The sequence below is a fragment of the Hydra vulgaris genome, chromosome 13, assembly GCF_038396675.1.
Source record: "Hydra vulgaris chromosome 13, alternate assembly HydraT2T_AEP".
Classification (NCBI taxonomy): domain Eukaryota; kingdom Metazoa; phylum Cnidaria; class Hydrozoa; order Anthoathecata; family Hydridae; genus Hydra; species Hydra vulgaris.
The window spans coordinates 29,455,515-29,476,088 of record NC_088932.1 but is presented as its reverse complement, the minus strand read 5'-3'; the positions used below and the strand labels follow the sequence as shown (position 1 = coordinate 29,476,088).

At 26.9% G+C, this 20,574-nt stretch overlaps 1 long non-coding RNA gene across 3 annotated transcripts; it reads right to left on the bottom strand.

Annotated features, from left to right (window-relative positions):
• Window positions 1-2,855: 2,855 nt before the first annotated feature.
• On the bottom strand, window positions 2,856-7,199 carry LOC136090104 (uncharacterized). 3 transcript variants are annotated; one of them, XR_010643165.1, is made up of 5 exons: window positions 6,183-7,199; window positions 5,823-5,919; window positions 4,599-4,671; window positions 3,867-4,032; window positions 2,856-3,052 (listed from the first exon to the last, which is right to left on the bottom strand). It is a non-coding gene; the product is annotated as an uncharacterized LOC136090104 (long non-coding RNA). The 3 variants fall into 3 exon arrangements; XR_010643166.1 differs by having other exon boundaries at window positions 3,867-3,965; window positions 6,183-7,196; XR_010643167.1 differs by having other exon boundaries at window positions 3,867-3,960; window positions 6,183-7,196.
• Window positions 7,200-20,574: the final 13,375 nt, after the last annotated feature.

Here is a 20,574-nt window from a genome sequence, read left to right as displayed (position 1 = left end):
ATTTTCAACAAATCGATAATTTTTTCCGTAACAACCTCATAGCAACCAATATATTTTAACATATTTATAGAATTTTTACATAAAATTATTACATTATAATGGTATTAAAATATTAGGTAAAAAGTATACAAATATCATCCATAAAGTACGTACGATTTTATTTCGAACCTCCCCCTCCTCCCCAGCATTTTGCTATACGCTTTTTGAGTACCCTCCAATTCCCTGAAAGTGCCTACGCTTTTAACCTACCTACCCAAAATTTTAAGTTATTTTTTCTAATTTAGTGTCTCTTTACTTTTATAATTGACCACCTGCCTCCTATCTATTTAGTGTCTCTTTACTTTTATAATTGACTACAGCCTTTGTCATTTGCAGACCCCTCTCCTTCATTCGAGCGTACGTACTTACACATTTATTAGTAATGCAATGTCGAAAATATATTTATATATAATAATAATAATAAAAAACTATTTAAAAGGCTTGCAAGAAAAAATCAATAACTAAATTTTTATACTATAAAATACTCTTTTTAATAGTTTTTTTAAAGCAATTTAAGTCTTTTAAATCAATATCATTTAAATTAATTAGTAAGGTAACGATATACAAATATAAATATCATAAACATAAAGTTCAAAATATACGAAGTAATTAAATACATAGTTGCATGCAACTCCGAGACATGATTAAAATAAATACCAAATACAGCAAAATAATAACGTCAACGTAAAAAGTAATCCGAGAAATATCTCTATATTCTTCAACAGGGTTATTCATTTTTAAATGCGCATCTATTCATTCTTATATCGCGACCCGAGTGCTTATTTATTCTAACCATGACACTACCACTACCACTGTCTACATTGTGAAAGTGTATATTGAAAGATACACTATACAAAAACAATATCAAATAATTTCAACACACATAAATCAAAGATTATTTCAACAAAACAAAAAGTTAGTTTTAGTACAACAAAAAGTTTTTATTTTAAGATTGTTTCATAAAAAGCACAGTCAATTGCAAACATAAAAGCACAGTCAATTGCAGGCATAAAACATAGCATTGACTTTATAATTTTTCTATGCTTAGAGGAATTGGAGATGTTAAAAATGAGACAATAGAGATGAGGACTATTTCCTGCAAATGTGTTATTGTGCCAACTCATAATGTCCTTCCTTTTTTCAAAATACTTACACATATTTCTGGTTCAGTGATAGAGTGACAGTCCTTGTATGTTACAAAATGCAGCATATTTGAATGATATTTTAGTTGTTAAACATAAAAAAAGGTATCTGCAAAAAACTCATAGTCTTTGATAAATTTTCAATGTTAAAAAAATCTGATGATCTCATCTGAAGAATGTGGAGTTGCTGATGCAATACAACTAGCAGTCTACCACCAGTATATTCACTCCACACACAACAGTAAACTTTGTTATCTATTGAACTATGAACAATGACATTAAAAAGTGATAGTTTCCTTTTATAATAAAAAATTGATATATTTGCTCTTGGAAGCTGAATAACATTTTCCCTATCAAACCATAAAACAAATTTTCTCGATTCTCTATCACACTTCCTTTCTTTATAGGAATCTGTCTTTAAAAAAATATGACGCTGAAATTGTATTTTATACTCTAAGCTGTTAATTGCTTTCTCCATATTCATTTTATTCTCTTCACAGCAGTCTTGGTCTTAAAAAACCTATATTAAACTTTGCATTAAACACTTCTCTATACTTATGTTGCTTAACATATTGAATTCCTTTTTTTGCACAATGTTCAGTATATAAGTCATACATTACTGACAAATTTATACATTAATGACAAATTCAACTTATTTTTAAGATATTCTTTTTTGGTAGTATTCCTACAATAATGAGATTCAATACGTGGAAACAAATTTATGTGAGTACGAACTTCGTCCAGTTTGTGACAATTTGTATTTTACGTGCTTTCCTTTTTCCTTTTAACTCGAACTCCTGTATGTAGGTCTATTAACTTGTTGCGAAAATAATGTACTCTTGCTTGATAAATGCAAAGAACTCCTAAAAAAAAAGACTTTTTACAAACATTTTTGTGAATAATGTTATCATTTTCCATAAAATATTGATAAGAATACTTTCTTCTGCTATTTTCTGAAACAGTTTTTTACTTCTTCTGCTATTGTCTAAAACAACTCTTTATTTTTTCATTCTTTTTTGTAAATTTAGCATAAAAAGCATTTTTGCTATTGTCATCTAAACTCCAAGAGTGTTTGAATATAAGTTTTCCAATTTCCGGGGTAATTTTTGATTCACGAGATAAGCAATTACTTTCAACAGGTTTTTTTTCTTCAACTTTTTTCCTCTTGAATTTATTATCTTATTAATTTATTATCTTGATTGTCCAGATTCTCTTTTTGGTAAATCTGCAGTTCCCAGTCGGCAAATTTAGTTGTAAATGCGCATTAGAAACTCGTTTAAATACGTATCGATGTGGTATGTATGTTAGCCATTTTATCGTGTCGAACACGCATTAAAAATACGCATTAGATGCGTATAAAGACAGGAATACAATACGACGCCTACTGAGTATCAGACTCGCATTTGAAACTCTTGTAAACACGTATAAAACACGATAACCAGAGAATATTCAATACGATATTTTCCTGGTATTACATGCGCATTTAAAACTTTCCAGAATACGCATTATTTACGAATATATGTTAGCCATTTTATCGTATCAAACGCGCATTAAAAATAGACATCAGATGCGTATAAAGATACCATACGACGCCTACTGAGTATCAAACTCGCATTTAAACACGTATTAACACGATAACCAGAGAATATAATAAATCATTAATAACAATAAAAACACATTAATAACTTGATATATTATCTAAAATATTAAATACAAATTTATCTAAAAATAGATAACTTTGACTCCGTATCAGCAACGTCATTGCTTATAGGTAACGACATAAAGACCGCATTAACATCAGTTAAATTCTTTTTAAAATCTGTCACAACACAAGTACCAGAAAAGGAAAGTCAAGTAAAGCCTGCAAATACCTATAATAAGACATGAAAAAAAAATTACAATTTTTAATTACAAAAGTACTATTTGCATTTTATTGTTAGTAGAATTAGGATAATAATAACAGAAAATATATGAACCTGTCATTTCGAAAAGGGCACAAGTCCATTTACTAAAACTTTTCAAAATCAATAAAAATATGATTTTTATTAAAGTAATGTCTAGGTTGCTAAAGAAATTAAACATAAAAGTAGATAAATAAAGAACGTATATAACTTATGTATTTTTTATTTTTTATAAAAAAAACATAAATCATACAGAAATTTTTAATTCAAACTTATAAACTAACTGCTAAAAGTTTTGGACTTATGCCCTTTTCGAAATGACAGGTTCATATATTCTGTCTACAGAATAATTAAAAATGATTATAAAAAGGCTAGACAACACAATGTATACATTGTTACTATAGTAACGCTGGCAAATAACACCACAACTTAATAAGATATTTTATTAACTTAAATACTTGGACTAAAAAGATTTTATTTATTACAATATTTGAACAATCAAGGGACAATTATAGTTAAACAATTTGAGCAACTATATCATAAAATAGTAAGCAACTCGTAAAATATTTCCTATAAATGCTCATTACCATTTGTGGTATTAAGAAATACGTAAGAGCTCAGTAATTACTTAAGTTTTATTAAATCTCCTTCTCATCTAAGAGAGAGAGAGAGAGAGAGAAAAAGAAAGTGTTTCCAAAGCAGCATGTTAACAAATGTAAAAAAGCACGGAATAAATAGTAGTAACTGGTTTTATTATGTTACCAGTAAACAAAATTATTTTTACCTTGATTAAAAGCTAATTTCCAGCATTTCTTAATTAAGCTCCAGCTTCTCTCTAACTGTTGACTAATGATTAATAGAGTAACTTTCACATCATACTAAACTTAAAAAATTAAAACCATGTTTCAACAGTTAGCTAACTAATCAAAAGATGACAAAGGGAAGACAAACTAAAAAAAAAAATGAAAAAAAGAACATAATTATGATATTATAAAAAAAAAATTATTTAGATTTAAAAGTGTTTATTGTTACTATAAATAGTTAAACTCATACTTTGCTTTGTTCTGAAGTGTCTAAAGTAAAATCAAATTAACAGACATTAACACTGCTTGACACTGAATTCTGTCAAGCAGTGTTAATGTCTGTTAATTTGATTAATTTCATCCTGCCTAGATCTATTTTTTTCATTTGACAACTATTTTCAAGTTGCCTATTAGCATTTTACATTAATAACTTTGTTGAGCCTAATACTATCTATTTCAATTTCGCTGTTATCATTAAACATATTACCAGTAATCTTACTATTGTTACAATTGAATAAATGAACGTAAAAGAATCATACAAATTGTGATCTTTTCTAATCAAAGACTTTATTTAAACTTAAGATTTATTAAAATCCATATCTTTTTATATGTTTATATACATAAGTTGTTTATCAAAAATATTAAACAATATTTATTTACATCAATTATTTTTAATTTAACAAAGAATCTACAATGCACAAAGTTATTCTTACCTTAATGAACAAAAATAATAAATGCACAATCTTGTATTAAAATTTGAAGCAATGTCAGTCAGTATATTTTACTCTAAAGTAATTATATATATATATATATATATATTTATATATATATATATATATATATATATATATATATATATATATAAATATATATATATATATATATATATATATATATATATATATATATATATATATATATATATATATATATATATATATATATATATATATATATATATATTAGGGTGCATCCAACGCCCCATACATTCAAAAATTGATCTGTCCCTATTCTTAAAACTTTCTATTGGTTATCACAAGACACCCTGTTAAATTTTTTCAAAATTGAATGAGATTTAGGGGGGCCACCTCAAGTCTGAAACTTGCAACAAGACCCAGAAAACAGAAGGAAAAAAAGTTTTTCAAAAGTATGACATGTTGGGTCTCTAAAGAAGCAAAAATTTATAAAAATTTCAAAAATAACAAAATTTTACACAAGAAATATTATTCTAAGTTTTATTGCATAAAAATTATTATTTTTTAACAAAAAATTAAAAAAACCCTTTTTTTTCATGTTTTTGTCAAAAAAAATTTTCAAGGTATTTTTAACAAAAAAATGATAACTATTTTTGAAATTTTTATAAAGTTTCGCTTCTTTTGAGACCCAACATGACATATTTTTGAAAAACTTTTTTTCCTTCTGTTTAGGGTCTTGTTGCAAGTTTCAGACTTGAGGTGGCCCCCCTAAATCTCATTCAATTTTGAAAAAATTAACAGGGTGTCTTGTGAGAACCAATAGAAAGTTTTAAGAATAGGGACAGATCAATTTTGAATGTATGGGGCGTTGGATGCACCCTAATATATATATATATATATATATATATATATATATATATATATATATATATATATATATATACATATATATATATATATATATATATATATATATATATATATATATATATATATATATATATATATATATATATAAATATATATATATATATATATATATATATATATATATATATATATATATATATATATATATATATATATATATGCTGAAATATAGGCAGATTTAAGTTTATAAACTTTCGTGTCAACAAATTACAGTCAGTTTTCCATGTTAAATACACAAAATATTTATTTAATATAATATATATCAAATATAAAATAAATCCAATATAAAATAAAACAAAATAGTAAACTTACTCAAATCAGTATCAGTTACACTGTGTGAAGTAACTAAAAAACACTTCAGTTCTTTTCAATCACTCTAAAAAATAACTTTCACCTCTTTCCAATAGCACTAAAAAATAAAATAAAACTTGCTTAGCTGAGTTGCCTAAGAATCTGAAAACAGATAAGTAAAAAACCAAGAACAAACAAACATTTATTTGTTAGAACTACTATATTTTAACAAATTAAATTAAACAAAGAATAACGCCAATTCTCCTTAAAAGCTAAAAAAAATTTTCAGCTCAAACTTGCTAGCAGACCTTGCTTGTAAAATAAAATGTGAATAAGAAACATTTAGAAAAGCCTAGAATAAACTCATAAAAATTTACATACATTTGTTCTTTTATATCGCATAAATCCATCATATGATAAATCTGAAATGAAAAAGTATAATGGATAAGTAACTACAAAGAGAAACATCAAATATGAATCAAAATTCAATATATCTGATATAACAATAGACACCAACATAAAGGTAAGCTTAATGTAACAGCATTTGTAACATAAATAAAAACTTTACGCAAAATCTTGCTCAACACATTTGCCAAGTCACACACTTTGAAAACATGGAAACAACATAATATAAACATATATAATAACTATAAAACACAATACATTTATTTAACTTTATATAACATATATAAACACCTCATATAATATTTATATATATGAGGTGTTTACATATGCGCGAACAAAAAATTTAAAAATAACATAAAAAAATCTAAAAAGATTCATATATATATTCATATATAAAAACATATATCTCGTAATAAAATATCAAATTATAATCATATTTAATTTAAATCAAATACTTATTGAATAAAGAGCAAAAAAAAGATAGAAGAACTGCAATCTTTATAACAAAATTTAATGTTTAGCAACAATAAAATGTCAGTGTTGGCTCGAAATTTCAATTTATTTTTCTAAATTTTTTAAAACAGTACAAAAAAAAAGGTAATAGCATAACAGAAATGTTAATAAAATAATAATCAACATAATAAAATAAGCAAGGTATGAAATTATAGGATTTATAATATATTTGAATTATATTAATTTAGGACTTCATAAATCTAAATAAATTTAAAAGTAGTAATAAATATTTTTATGACAAAGTTTTAGTAACTTTTTTAGTACAAAAAAGTACTGTAACTGTATTGGGGATATGCGATACTGCTTTAGCAGTACGATACCTCTTCATACAACTTTTTATGTATTCCTGACTATAACTTTTCATTCCAGACAAACTTTTTACTAAATTTCTCAAGAGAAAACTTTTTAATTTAAATTTTGCTTTCACAATTTCAGTTTAAGCATGCGCTTTAAAGCAAAGATTTTCGTTTTTCCGTTATATGTTGATATTTGATCAAAATCGGGTACGATATCGTATCCGATTTTGATCAAATATTAAATAATACGTATTTTTGATAAATAAGTGGTATTGAACTCGAATTCGAAACTCAAAACTAAATGCGTATTTTTCTGGTATCAACGGCGGTATGTTATACGTGATCAATACTCCGAGTATTTACAATACTAAATTTGCCGACTGGGTTAAGCGGCGTAAAAAAGTTTTATTTTTTCGCTTGTTGCGAGACTTGCTCAAAGTGGTGACTTTTTAATATAAAGATGATGATGGTTTATTTACGGTACAAACTACCCACTTTTTCTTACTTAATTTAGTATTAGGTCTTTGTTGATTTGTCAAATTTATTGATTGATTAAATTATTATTTATCTACTTGTGAATTTTTCTAGATTTAAATTTAACTATTTATAATTATTATTAATACACAAATATTTACCCTATGGATGGAAGAGAAAATAGCAGTGCCAATCGAAAAACAAGGAAAAATATTACAAAAGAGCACATTGAAATGCTTAAGCATTTATTTGAAAGAAATGAATCTACAACAAGCATTTCCACTTCTCTTAATTTATCTAACGCACAGATCAAAATCTTGTCGTTAAGTTAAACAGTGGAGAATTTGACGACATGACTGAATTCAAGTCATTTTCTGATAAAAAACGAGGTAAAAGACCTATAAACGCTCAAATAAAAAATATTATTGAATTATGCGTACAAGAAAACAATCTTCGTACGCAAGAAGCAATAAAAGAAAATCTTTCTGCAGCAGGCTTCAACATGTCTCAGCCTACTACAATAAAGAAAACTCAAACGCTTGGAATTATCAAGAAAGCGTGTTGTCCATGTGCCAGAAGAAAGAAAAAATAAATAAATAGCAGTGGCAACAAAATAATTTATATTTTGAATATATCTATAAAAAAACATATAAGCCTATTTATTGTTTATATAAAATTATATTAGAGTTTTTATGGTTAGTTGACTCGCATATAAACGCGTATATAAAAATGAATAGTCGCGCGTATGATAACGAATAACCCTGTAAAATAAAAAATACAATAAATAAAAATGAATCTGCTAATTTTTCGGAGGAAGTGTTAAGATATTTCACTATATGTTTATTTACCACATTTTAAAATAATGTTTATATATAAATATGATAAAAACGAAGTTTGTATACAATTGATAAAAAGAATTACTTGTTTGTAGTTATTAGAACTTTAAATTCTTCTTGGAATGCTTTCTTCCATCAAACATTTGAATATCATTCTTTGTTCTCTGATGTTTCAGAATTCAAAGGGCTTGTTTGAAATTTCCGCTATATTATCTTCTACGTCATTGTTACGACGTTTGATAATGATTTTTTCCCCTTTAATCAAACACTAAATCGAGCTTAGCTCCAGGCGGTTTTGACTTTTCATTACTTCGTTGATAAAGCAGTTATCCTTATTAACATCAAATATTTGAGTTAAAATCAAGGAAAAACAAGTCGGATTCCTCAGTAATCTGATTCGAACGAGGATGTCATTAATTTTAAAGAAGGAATGCATATAGTTTTTGCTGTATATTGAAATACTAAAGAGAAATTTTAATGCTGATCTTCCAAAACCGTCTAATTTATTAAGAAAAGTATTATTATAATCACAAATTTCTAATCCGTATGATAGATTTGGTATAGCCAGAGATTTGAACAATTGCACCATAATTAATGGCTGACAAAAACGAATTCATGATTTTATAAGAGCTCTGGAGATTGATTGAAATTGAATAATTCTTTCGTTTACATTTTCTGATTGGATTGTAGCTTTATTTTGTCTATGGCCTTGTAAATCCCAGTTACAGATCTCGAAGGCCTTGTTTGCGTCTAAACTACGGATATATATATACTCAATAGGAACTCTGCATGCAGGGTGGAACTATTTTGCTTGAAACCAAAGTGATAAGAGTGGCTGTCTGGTATTTCCGGACATACTTGCATTATAATATATTCAAAGAGTTTTGTCAAAATACTAATACCGCGATAGTTATCTGATGCTGATGACACCAATTTATTTATGTCACACAAAAGCATTCCTACTTTATTTAGTTGCTTGAACATCGAGTTAATCAAAATATCTGACTGGTTTAAGACTAACAAATTATCTCTTAACATTGATAAAACTAAATGGGTTCTTTTCCATTCTCTTATCAAAAAACATAAACTGCCAATTAACATGCCTGATTTTGTTATTGACAATACACAAATTAAACAAGTAACAGTAACCAACTTTCTAGGTGTTTGTATAGATGAAAATCTTACATGGAAAAGTCAAGTAAAATTTCAAAAAGTATAGGAATATTGTACAAAGCAAGAAATGTTTTAAATAAACGTACTTTAGTACAATTATATCACTCATTTATTCATTGTCACATAAACTATGCAAACATTGCTTGGGTTAGTGCAAAGAAAACTAAACTTAGACCTCTTTATTGTCAGCAGAAGCATGTAGCACGTCTCATATATTTTAAAGACCGTTATACTCATGCCAAGCCTCTATTATTTGAAAATAAAGTTTTTAATATATATGAGCTTAACATTTTTAATATTCTTTGTTTTATGTTTAAATGTAAAACCAATTCATCCCCTATTTCTTTCCATAATTTGTATTCATCGAAAGATAAAAATAAATACATTTTGCGGAATGATAATTTTATTAAGCAGCCCATTTTTCAAACAAATCTTTTTAAATTTTGTATTGATTATCGCGGACCATTCTTATGGAATAAAATAGTTTTAAAAAATTTCACTTAGGATTTTATTCATCAAAGTAACCACTTTTGTTTTAAACGAAAGCTTAAAGAACTCATTTTTACAATCGAAGATGTAACAATATACTTTTGATATTTTTTTTTTTTAGTGATCTTCCTTTTTACCCCCTATTTAACTTTTGATTTAAAAAATTTATATATGCATCATTAACAACTGTAATATATAGTAGTAGTAGATGCTGTAGCCGCCCGAAGACGACGAGAGTGTGTATTAATAACACACTTAGACAGCCGTGTCAGTATTAATTTTATTTAAAAGGAGCCAATTGTCTAATTGTGCTTTAAAACTGTTTACTGATTTTGCATTAACTACATCTTTAGGTAGTTTATTCCATGGTTTTGTTATTCTGTTAGTAAAGAATGAGTGTCTTAAGTTGCACTTTGTTTTTTTCGCGTTCAAACCTGACACCGTTTCCTCTAGATATTTGAAAATCATTTGGCTTGAAACCGTTTAAAAAGTCCACATTTTCAATCTTATTTAATAATTTATAAGTCTGGATCAAATCTCCACGAAGTCTGCGTTCACATAATGGGCTGAGGCCAAGAATCTCCAGTCTTTCCTCGTATTTCATTTTTGCCAGAGTCGGATTGAGTCTCGTAGCCCTGTGTTGAACTTTCTCGAGCAGTTCTATTTCTCCTTTAAGCTGAGGGGACCACACTGGAACCGCGAATTCAATTATTGGGCGAACAAACGTCACGTATAAGACTTTAAGAGTCATATAATAATGTATCTTGTATTTGTAACGGAATATTTTAAGTTTCTTATTTCGTTAACTTATTTTTTATCTTGTAAATAAAAAGTGTTCCTAAAAAGTTTGCGAAACGATTACTTTTGAAATGATTATGAAAAAAAAATTGAAATTTTTGCATTTTGTTCTCGCAGTAACAAAATTCTTTGAGAAAGGCTTTTTGTTTGACGCATTTAAGTACTTCAAGTTTTATTATAACAATCTTGTTTGAAAATGTTCCAAATTTCATGTTAGCAAGGCTTGTATGTTTTGGGTAATTTTTTAAAAAAAACTTGATTATTTTTACTCTAACATAAATTATATTTATTTCAAATAATCGAGGCAAAGATTTTCAAATAAGAAAGTTTTAAATTAATTTTAATGATGTATTTATGTTTTAAAATTTAAATTTGACTAAAGTTCCAATGAAATTTTTTTATATTTCTTGGGGTACCATCTTAAATAAACTTCAAACTCAGTGTAAATAAATTTAAAATTGTTCTTTTAAAAATTGTAAAAAGAGCCAGAGTTCATGATTATTTATTTTAAAAGCCGTATATTTGCCTACCCAGTCGGCACCTGTGCCGACTGGGTAGGCAAATATACGGCGCTTTTAAAAGCTTTTGAATGTCTTTTGAACGTTCAAAAAATGTCCAAAACGTTTAAAACGTTTTAAAGACGTCTTTTTTTTCCCCTGTGTCCATTGGGTAGCGTAATTAAATGCTTCAGGTAAGCGTACCGTAAAAACTACAAAAACCCTCACCTCAATATTTTTTTCATCTTTTGTTTTTGTAGAAAAATGTTTAAAATATGCGTATAATTGCCTAAAATTAGTTACTTCTTAAAACTTCGGAAGGAATTTCACTTTTAAAAAATGCTATTTTTACCTTCTTTTTATTTTGAATTAAAATTTGAAAATTTAACATCTGAAAACGGCATAGGTCCTAAATATCGCCAACAAACGAATGTTGAAGTGAAGAGTGTTTCGGTTGTGAAAAGATAATGTCTGCAGTTGATTTATTATTAAGAAGACGAAGGAACAAGTTTAATTTATTTTATTGAATACTTTTTTAAATTTTAAATAGCGAATTTGTATAGTTCTTACTGTGTTTCGAAACATTTAAAAGCGATTTTAGCGCACTGCTTCCAATTATATCTAGCTTTTTCATCAAAGCACAGTTATTTTTACATAGCTGCATACCGTAAGTTAAGGTAGGGACTTGCAATGGTTTATATATATAGGAGATCGTATTTGGGAGGGCAAACCGGATTTCAGATTGAATAAGAGTTTGAACAACAGCTCTAAAGTTTAAGACTTTTTCATTAACATTTGTATAACTGAGAGAAGCACAAATTGAATGTTTAGCATCCCACGTGAATCGCAGATGTCAAAGTTTATTCTGAAGATTTTTTTTATTACCGTAAAATTGAATGTTTAGTATCCCACGTGAATCGCAGATGTCAAAGTTTATTCTGAAGATTTTTTTTATTACCGTAAAATTGAATGTTTAGCATCCCACGTGAATCGCAGATGTCAAAGTTTATTCTGAAGATTTTTTTTATTACCAGATCGTATTCGTATTTGTGCTTCACCTGAAATCAAAAACTCAGTTTTTTCGGCATTTAGTTTAATACAATTTAGATTACTGTATTTAGCGTGACTAAATAAAAATTGATTTTATTTAAATAAAAACGGTTACTGCTAATTTGGTCTATAGGAAACATCTGATGCATTACAAATCCCTTATAATAGGTACCACAAAAACAACAATATTTTTTATGTTTTACATGTGTAGTCTCAATTCTTATTTTATTGTTTCTAAATGACGTCTTTATTCTAAAGATATCCATGTTTTAAAACAAGTTTATTTCGTAAAATTACCTTTTATTTCAAAGATATCCATGTTTTAAAATAATTTTATATTATTATTTATACGTATTATAAATCAATTACATTAAAAAAAAAAATTTAAGAATCTATTGAAACATTGTGTTTGAATCTATAGGCAAAGCGATAAATTTTAACATAATTTTTTTAGTATTTAGATTTTTTTATTATTTAGAAGTTTTGCAAGCAGCTTGAATAATCTAAAATAATGAACGAATAATTTTTTGATTAGATAAAGTTAGAAAAATAGACATATAGGAAATAAAGTTATAATTTTAGCTTAGTTACAATTTTAGTTACAAGTATTACAATCTGTGCGTGCAAAAAGCTACCCCGAGGCAACAATCGTGAGAAAGTTTACAGATGTAAAGATTTATAATTAAAAAATTCATAATAACATGATAGAAAACTTTTTTTTTATTTACATTAAGTCATAATCCATAGGTCATAGAAAAACAGTTTTTTGCTAAATTAATCTCTTATACGGCTTTAAGGCTCCTGCATAACAAAAACATTTACGACTTTTCTTTGTTAGATTTTTCACTTCGAAACTTATTGAAAACATTTTAATTCAAAGATAGACACAAAGCTACCGGTAGCTAATGAGTCTACTTTTGACTTAAAATATTTTGAATAATTTTTTATTAGCCAAATGCTCAGCTATAAGTGAAAAATTTAACAAAAAAAAGTCGGTTTTTAAAAGTCAAGAAAATTAATAAACTTCATACATAGTGGTGTACCATTATATATCAAAGTTTTTGTATCTTAAACCTCTTTCTGCATCCTAAATCATTTGGTGTGGTTTTTGAGTTGTTTTTACAGTACGTATATATGTATCGATTAATCTAACACAACCTTAAAAGTTATAAGCTTTGTCTAATCAATTAAAAACAAAACAACCTATTCGATTTCATTATTTTGGCGTAAAATGGTTAACACCTGACTTGTAAAAACAAGTATTTTAAGTAAAACAAAAAACACTTTGAGCTAAATTAACACAATTTAATTTCACATAAACCACCTCAAAAATTCTGCACTTTTTCATAAAGATTTCCAAACGACGAAAGCGTTTATTTGTTTTCCTTTCTCTCTTTCAGACAAAAGCATAATTTTGGGTCTGGATTTCAGTCTTTTTGGTATGTGGAATTTTGAAACAAAAGATAAATGTCAGCATAAGTCAGCGGTTAGGATGACTCAGTAGTTTTATGGATGCAAACTGTAGTTTTATGGATGGAAACTGTAGTTTTATGGATGCAAACTGTACACATCGTAACAAGAAATAAATAAACTTAAAGTAATTTGTTGAAAAAGTTCTAGTTTCATCAACACCGGTTCTCAGTGAAAATACCTGATTCGGATTCTTTATACTTTATTTCTTATTCTTTATATTATAACAATCCCTCTCTCACAATTTTTCTTCTTTTATTTATTTATTTTTATCTTATATATTGTAATTTAAAAAAAATAATAATACTTGGCAAAAACGAAACAAAAGAAAAAAGCTAAAAAATCACTATGTACAACATAGAAATCACTACATCAACTGGAAGTCAGCTTTTTGAACATTGAAAATGCAAACCGGGGTAAAATCAGTCCTTGAAAAGAGGCATCTAAGTGAAATGAGGAAATCTAAGAAATGAGAAAATGAAATCTAAGAAATGAGGAAATGAAATCTAAGAAATGAGGAAATCTAAAAAATGAGGCATCTAAGTAGTGTGAAATTCAACGCTGTTTCCTGAATGTCACACTCCATTTAACTTTGAGAAATCTAAGTTTTTGAGATGTGTTTGACACATGACGGTTTGTATTCATAAAATAATTTTACTGCTATTTGGATTATTAATTTAAATGTTACGTATATTTCAATATTATGTTCATATTTCAGTGGCGGATCCAGCATTTTTTGATCTTTGAGATAGCAAACTTCCAGACATGGAGCTAACTCGAAACATTTGTATGTTTATACTTATGTCAAATAATGAGAGTTTGGAAAATATTGCGATGATTGGAGGCTGGGAACAAAAAAGCCCCAAAATTTTTGCTACACTTGCCCCAAACGTGAGAGCAACAAATTGATAAAATATTTTTTGTACTATTCTCAACTAGACTTATATTCATCGATAATTTTTAAGTTTCATAGAATTATCTCTAAGCGTTCAAAAATTATGACCATATAAAGTTTAAACCCCCCTCAATTTGAGAAGTGATTTTCTCAAACGATCAAGTAGTTTTGGAAAAATAGAATCTTCGATTTTCGCTCAACAGAACCTACCAAAAAGGTCTTCAACCAGTATTTTCTTCTATCTGCATTTTTGTCACAATTCCAGTTTCAGCTGCAGAAGGAGAATGTTCATTCAGTAAGCTTTCTCTCGTCAAAGCCAAATCGCGATCAACTGAATAACGCCTTACTTATCTTATGGTGATTAAACACGATTACGCCGAAACTTTATTGTACGAATATTTCATTTAGTTTTGCAGATGCAGAAAGCCCGCGAAGTTAGTGTGATCTTGCTAGTCTTTATAACTAACATTTTATTGCTCAAATGTCCAATCAAAATGTCTGAAAATTTCAATCATTTTATTTGTATTAATGGTCTTGTATCATATATAATCTTTTAATATTGAGTGTTACTATGTATAATGATACTTAATACAGAAATAAGTAGGAAATAAAATGAAATAGAAATACAGAAACTTGACGAGAGTTTGGTTAGACAGCATAAAAAAGAAAGAAAGTCAGTTAGAAATGACACTATGTTTCTAACTTTCAGAAATGTTTTTGATTTTTTAACATTGGAAACATTTGACCATTTCACAGAACTACTTTAGCAAGTTTTTATTAGTTTTATTAGTAAAAAATAGGTTCAAAGATGTTTTTTAAAATTTTTATTTTTATTTTTTAGAGGTAAAAAAACTAGTTAGTTGACTGCAAATACATCAATTTTAAAAATTTTTAATTTAAGAAATAAAAAATTTAAGAAATAATAAATAAAAAATAACTTGTATTTCTAAACATTGAAAATAACTAGAAATAAGATATAAGGTATAAATAACTAGATAGGTAATTTTTATTCTTCTTCTTGCCTTTTTTTAGTTATTTAAAATATTATAAATGTTGATTATTATTTTGAGCTTTTATTCAGATTAATTTTGACATTCTCTATGTTTTGTATAAGTTTTTATACTAAATCCGAAGACCATTTTAATAAAATCTAGTGTTTTTAAAGATTTTACATATTTGATTAATTATTTTAATTATCTAACAAATTATTGGTTTTATATTGAAAACAGAAATACCGAGACTTCTTGTGTACGTAAAGATTTTTTCTTGTAAAAAGACATGTTTTGACATCCCATTTTTGTTGTATAAGGAAAGCAGGTGCTTTATTCTCTTTGGGGATAAAAAGCGTGTCTGCGGGTTAATGGCAAAGTTTTATTACTAAATTTGCGAGTACGAATAATAGAAATATCAGGGAAAAATAAGCAAAATTTATTTAAAAAAATCAGACAAAATCAGGAAATTTTATTCCAGAATCAAGGCCGAGGCGTTTTTTTTTGCCAAGTTTTGCCAACTAAAAAAAAAGAAATAAAAGAAAAAGGTCCTCAAATTCTCCAATTTGCTAGATAAGTCTTCTTTTTTTCTTAGATAAGTAGTCTTTTTATACAATCAGTTAAATTAAGCCAAATGATGCATTTTTTTATATTTGAAACCATAATTATTGAAATTTCGCCTAAAATTAGAAACTTTTACTTTTAAAACGTTTAAAATATTTTAATGGTTATCACTTTAGAATTATCAGAAACTTTATGGAGTAGTTAAGTTGCCTCAAAAATATTGATATTTTCTCACACATAGTTTCGGGTGAGATATAACTAATATATTTATACAAGTATATAAATAGATTATATAAATATAATTAGTTTTAAGTGAAAGTGAAAACATTATTTGTCAAAAATATATAAAAACCGAAATTTATTATTTTTCAAATTAATGGTTTTTGATTTAATTTGTAGTCGTTTTTAACTAGTTTTTTACTTCTAAAAGTTTGAAAAAAAAAATTTCAAAAGACATCTTCAAACTTATTAATTAATTTTTTTGGGCTCATTTCGAAACTCTACAGTTGTTTCTCTAAGATTATTCTGTTAGAAACATTGATTTTATTTTGACTGGGTGATTTTTATCTCAAGGGCGTAGCTCTTTTTCTGTTTTTTACAGTAGGAATAGCGTTACTTTCTACAAGCTAAAAAAAAAGTTTTTGTTTCGTTTTTAGCTCCCATGAGGAAGGGGAAAGAAAAAAGGTGCTGGGGATATTAGGTGTAACTATAATCATTGAACAAAAATTTTGCTACAGTCAAAATTAATCTTGGATCCGCCCCTAAAGGTGGTACTAAAGCTTTAATTAAAAAGATAATCAATAAAAAGCAAATATAGAAGTAATTTAAATCAAAAACTTTGTAACAAAAAAATACACTTTTCTTGTCTCACTTATCCAAATCTTAAAACACAAAATATATAGTAGTATATTTTGTGTTTAATATTATTAACTATAACTGTAGTAGTGTATTAATATGAATAACTATAACTGTAATAGACTCATATTAAGTATATGAGTCTATTACAGTTATAGTTATTCATATACTGAATAACTATAACTGTAATAGACTCATATACTTATTACATATTGTTTAGGAGTAAGTTTACCATATTTAACCATTTATTGATTGAACAATATTTCATGAGTTAATTTACATCAGAACGGAAATAAAGTATAACTCCTGCATATAAGTATATATATATATATATATTTATATGCACTTATATACTTATATATACTTATACTGCATATAAGTATATATATATATATATATATATATATATATATATATATATATATATATATATATATATATATATATATATATATATATATATATATATATATATATATATGTATGTATAAGGTTTCTATACTTGGGTCTCTTCTTTTTCTCATTTACATCAATGATTTACATAAAGCTTCAAACTTGATCGCTGTCACGGTTGCAGATGACACTAACCTCTTTTTATCAGATAACAACATTACAACATTATTTCAAAATATCGAATTAACAAAAATTCTGAAAAACTTCTGCCTTGCAATTTACCATAACTTTTTATTGACAAAAGAAAAAGAGTAATTGATACAAACTTTTTGAGTATCTATATCAATGAAAACTTTAATTAGAAATATCACATAGAATTCTTACGTAAAAAAGTTGATAAAAGTATAGGAATATCGTATAAAGCTAGAAGTGTTTTAAATAAACGTAATTTAACTCAATTATATTACTCCTTTATCCATCCATTGTCATTTAAACTATGCAAATATTGCTTGGTGTAGTGCTAATAAATCCAAACTTAGGCATGTTTATCGTCGACAAAAGCATGCTACTCGTCTTATTACGTGCGGTTTTCAATGAGGACTTGATGGTATTCTGCGAGTGTCCGCATTCTTTTTATTTATTAAATCAAATATATTTTTTGGTTTATTTATCAAATATAAATAATATTTTTTTGTTTATTTATATTTTCAAGTTGTAAAAAAATTTTTTAATCTTAACGATCGTATTTATTTGTATAACGACTTTCATACTTTGTATAAATTTTAAGTTTTAAGTTCTTCATCAGCGGTTCTCTGTGACAAGACCTAGTGATCTTCTTTGAATATCCGCGTTCTTTATTTATTTATTTATTTTTACGATTACACTTGCAATTTTTCTCTTGTATACTTGTATTTGTATCTTAAACATTGTAATAAAGAACAAAACAAAAAAAAAAGTATATATATATATATATATATATATATATATATATATATATATATATATATATATATATATATATATATATATATATATGTATATATATATATATATATATATATATATATATATATATACATACACTTATATGCAGGAAACTAAAGTTTGCTAAAAACTAAAATTTACCCGACGGACTTGTGTCAAATACCCGACTAGCCGACTAAAAAAATTCGTCAAAATATTGGCTATGACTTAAAAATCACATTTTTGGGGCGGTGGGGTGGGAGGGGGTTGAACACCGCCTTGTTTTATATGTAAGATTTTTTTATTTAAAAAAAGTTAGAAGGTAGCAAACGGCCTCAAAGTACTTGTTTTTAAATTTTTTGTCCCCATGTGTGCCACCCTTAAACATATTGAATTAAATTTTTTTTTTTTTTCACATTTATTCTCATAATGACTAATTATTAAAAAAATGTTATATTAATTTGGATATCTAAAGTAAGGTGTATTAAGGTGTAAGGTATATTAGCTCTTCCCTATTAAAATATCTTTCTTTCAACTTGTAGGAGGAAACTTGCACCAAGAAAAACAAAATTAACTTTTATTATATTATATTATTTTATATTATAATATTAGACTTTTATTAAATTATTAGCAAGTTATTGTTTAAAAATACTACTACTTGCGTTTGATGCTAAACCTGTTTTATTTTCTCCTTGCTTACTTCTTTTTTAAACATGGTTAAGCAAGAACAAATATTATCTTTTCTTCTCTTTAGTTGAATTTTACAATCAGTTCTTTAACTAGTTTAATAGCCCTTTCTGGTGAGTCATTGACCACGTCAAGGGATTTAATAATAGTTTCAAACTAAAGATAAAAGTCGTTGAACTTCCAGAAATATGAAGGAATAAGCCACTGCAACTTACTCTTTTGTTGTCCAATCTTATCAAAGATGAGCCAAGATTACTCAGTTACTAAAACAAAAAGAGATGGAGGCTGATCTTGTGCAAGTTTTAGAGAGTGAAGAAGCTCTTTATTGACCACAACACGTTCAAGTGAATAAATTACTGGTTTGGCGGAAGTGTACTATTTAATGTTTTGGCAATATCTTTTCTGTTTGGGCAATGTTCATCTGCTAAAGCAAGCACAAATAAGACAGGATAAAGATACCAGCTGTGCCTGTCAAATGATTTTAGTGCTAAAGTAGCTCCACGAAGATTTATATCCGTAAACTGCTTCATCTGCCATTGTGTTTATATGTAATTCATCTATTAAACAATTAGCTAAACAATTTAAAACTGTTTTTGTATTTATTATTATTATTATTTTAACCTGATACGGAGCAGCAATTGCAGATATTGCTCTAAGGAACCACTGAGTGTAAAAAATGCTAAGAAACATAACCATATCCCGAATCTCTTTTATATTTATCTCTGAATTGTTTCCACAGTAAATACAATTTTAAGGTAATACAATCTTTTTGCCATAAATCTTGCACAATGCAATGAACCAGGAATACAAAATTTGAACCTCTTTTTTTGAGAAACTGACATTAATGATAGTTCAGCTAACTCCTGATAATTTTTTCTTGATTTATCATCCTAATATTAAAAGATTTAATTTTAGATTTTATTGGTACAAAAAAGATTTTTGTAGATCCTATTATCTATTACATTTTTGTAGAACTGTTTAGCCTCAAAATGTTGTTTATTTAATAAATTTCATGTTTGAGTTTAAATCCTTCTTAATGGAATTGTGTCTTTTTCAAGATCATTTCAAACTGAATTTAGGTGTTTCAAGAGATGATTGTCTGGACCAGACGTTTAACTACCGAAATAAATCTTGTTAAAGTGGGTAATATGTCTTTCTAAAACATGATGTCTACAGGTAAGGAGAAGTAGTGGTCGCCTAAATTTATACGCCATTCTTGTTATTATTCCGTAGTGCTTTCCAGTATTGGAAGCAGTAGTATCAAAACATATACACTGTATATAATGACTGTGGCCAAAAGATTCTTTTAGATTATAAACTGCTTTGAACTGCATTTCTCCAGCACCTGACTCAATATGAGGAATGTCTAGTGGCTCACTTTTCCCGTTTGCTTTCGCTAGTACAACTTATCTTTCTCTTGTGGCTG